Raw genomic sequence first — 3,246 nt, 5'->3', positions numbered from 1 at the left:
GACTGATGTTTAGCTTGAACTGTTTAGGTGAACCTGAGGTAGGCAGTGGGATGGGGACCTGTCCCTAGTACATGAGCTGGCTTTTTGGAGCTTAGTGCCTTTGATGGGAAACTTTGTGCAGCCTTGGTGCAGGGAGGAGGGGCTTGGACCTGCCTCAACTGAATGTACCAGGCTCTGCTGACTCCCCATGGGAGACCTTGCCTTGGAGGAGGTGGGAATGGGGGATGGGTTGGGGGGAAGGCTGGGGGGAGGTGGGAGGAAGGAGAACAGGGAAAATCTGTGGTTGGTATGTAAAATTAATAGAAAATCTCATAATAATAATAATAATAATAATAATAATAATAATAATAATAAAAGAAAGGCCACAAATTGGCACCAGGTACATCAAGCTCATCATGCCAGGACATGGTTAACAGTAACTGCCAGACAGATGCTATCCCCCTCTTGCAGAACAATGATCAGAGAGACTAGACTGATCATGCAGAGGGACACTTGGACTGCAGAGATGTGAGCAGGTCCTAGATACCATAGATGGAGAGAATTCGGAAGTACTGTCCATATAGACTGTGGTCGACTGTGGCAAGGAAGCTTGTAGCAGAAGCTCTCCCAAAATGCTCTTCTCACCACTGCCTCAGCAAGCAGCAACACAGAGCGCAAGAAGTGTGCAAAACTTGGCCAAGTCCCACTGATGGTCGCAAATATTATCCAGTGAGAACTGTAGGGGGCATCATTCAAATCAAAACCAAAAGAATACAGCCAAGGTCAGCGGACACGCCTGGAGGCCCTGCTATGCCTGTGGTACTGATGCTGTGGGGAGGACCAGACAGTCAGGCACATGGACCCACAGGAGACAGCTCTCTGACCATCCTTTTGAACACTACTGGGAACCCCACATGCGTAAAAATAGAGGAGGTAAAGCATCGTTGAAAAGGTTAAACATTTTGCACTTGTCTCAAGGATATTGCAGGAGTGCCTGACTTTAACAAAAGGTATGACTTGCACAATCCGTACGCTGTCATGTTTTTCTTCAGGAACAAGTATATCATGATTGATTTGGGTGCTGGCAACAATAGCAAGATCAACTGAGCTACGGAAGACAAGCAGGAGATGGTTGACATCATAGACCACATCGTGGTGTCTGCAAAGGCCAGGGCCTGGTAGTATCTCTCAAGGACTACTTTATAAAGTTCAGATCCAGAGCACTGCCCTCATAGACTGTGCAAAGAACACTAGGAGCCTCTTCTGTGAGTGCGTCAGCCCTTCATAGCCTTTGGGAAGGGCTATGTAGCAGAATAAGGGTCTGGGGCTGTAGGATCCTTGAGACGGGGATTACAGGGCTTAAACTAGCTGAAGCAGATAAACATATGTCGAACTGCCCAAATCCAGCAACCTGACGTGAAAACGGCAGCTCTTCTATACATGAAGTAATGAAGTTGCTGAGAAAAAAAAAAGGAGGGGGAGAATATCCCATGCACAATAGCTTCAAGAAATACTTGTGGATGGGGAGCCTGGCAAGATGTCTCAACCAATAAAGGTGATTGGTATGCAATCCTCGGAACCCATCGAAAGGTGGAGGAGAATACCAACCCCACCAGTGTCTTCTGATTCCCACATCCCTCTATTCCCACAGGGATAGAGGATGGGGAGGGAGAGGAAGAGAGGGGGAGGGAGAGGAAGAGAGGGGGAGGGAGATAAAGAATAAATACTTAGGAGTATACCCAACCAAGGAGAGGAAACCCCTGTACAATGAAACCTTGAAACTGGAATTAAAAAGTTGAAAACCACACCAGATGACAGAAACAATGTCCATGCTCATCAGCTATCCAGATTAACATTGTGAAAATAACTATATTACCAAAATGCAATCTATAGATTCAATGCAATCCCCATCTAACTTTCCCCATAACTATAAAATGGACTCCTAAAATTCATATGGAAACACAAAAGACCTAAGTAAACAAAGCAAGTCTAAGAAGCAGCAAGATGGAGGTATCAGAATTCTTCATCTTAAACTATATTGCAAGTCTACAGTATTGAAAACAGCATGGCACTAATATAATAAAGGACTCAGAAACTCAGAAGTAAGCCTACTTGATTAAAACCATCTAATTTTTCACAAAGATGTCAAACATACACTGGGGGAAAAACAACTTTGTAACAAGTGGTAGGAACACTAGATATCCATGTGTAGAAAAATAAAACAAGATCCTATTTCTCACCTTGCACAAAAATCAATTCAATGTAGATAAAAAATCTTAATGGAATTTTCCTTTGAAAGTCTGATAGAGTTCTGCACTAAAGCCATCTAGCTCTGGTCCTTTTTTGGTGTGGAAACTTTTAATGACTGCTTCTATTTCATAAGGAGGAGTTAAAGGTCTGTTTAAGTTGCTTCTCTGATCTTGGTTTAACTTTGGTAGGTAGTATATATCAAGAAAATTACCTGTTTCTTCCAGATTTTTTCCAATTGGGTGGAGGACAAGTTTTTAAAGTGTGTCCTGATTCTTTGAATTTCCTCGGTGTCTCTTGTAATGTCCCCCCTTTTTGTCTCGACTTTTTTAAGTTTGGATATTCTCTCTCTGCCTTTTAGTTAATTTGGCTAGAGGTTTCTCAGTCTTACTGATTTTTCTCAAAGAACCAACTCTTTGTCTCATTGATTCTTTGTGTTTATTTTTGTTTCTATTTTATTGATTTCAGCCCTCCCTTTGTTTCTTGCCATTTGCTCCTCTTAGGATTGATTTCTTGTCTTTGTTCTAGAGCTTTCAGGTGTGCTGTTCAGTTATTAGCATGAGATGGCTCCAGTTTTCTTTATGTCGGCACTTAGGCTAGGAACTTGCCTCTTAGAACCGCCTTCATTGTGTCCCGATAGTTTGGGTATGTCGTGTGTTCATCTTCATTCAATTCTAAGAAGTTCGTCATTGCTTCCTTAATTTCTGTCTTCACCTATTTTCATTCAGTAGTGAGCTGTTCAGTTTCCATGAGCTTGTAAGTTTTCTGCTGTGTCTGTTGTTGTTGACATCCAGCTTTAATCTGTGTTAGTTAAATAAGATGCAGGGTGTTACTTCACTTTTCTTGTATCAAAAGATACAAAAGATACAAGAAAATGACAAATGCTCCAGAGGATCTGCTTGGGGGAGGAACACTTATCTGCTATTGGTGGAAATGCAGCCACCATGGAAATCAGTATGGAGGATTATAACTAGAGTTTTTCTGGTCCTGCCTGGCCCACAGTCAGGACAAATCTCTCTC

At 42.5% G+C, this 3,246-nt stretch overlaps 1 pseudogene; it reads left to right on the top strand.

The window, feature by feature from the left end:
* Positions 1-789: 789 nt before the first annotated feature.
* Positions 790-1,214, top strand: LOC119089250 (annotated as a pseudogene).
* The last annotated feature ends 2,032 nt before the right edge of the window (positions 1,215-3,246 follow it).

The sequence above is a fragment of the Peromyscus leucopus genome, chromosome 18 (assembly GCF_004664715.2).
Source record: "Peromyscus leucopus breed LL Stock chromosome 18, UCI_PerLeu_2.1, whole genome shotgun sequence".
Taxonomy (NCBI): domain Eukaryota; kingdom Metazoa; phylum Chordata; class Mammalia; order Rodentia; family Cricetidae; genus Peromyscus; species Peromyscus leucopus.
Note: the sequence above shows the minus strand (reverse complement) of the source record. Positions and strands in the feature narration are given on the sequence as shown.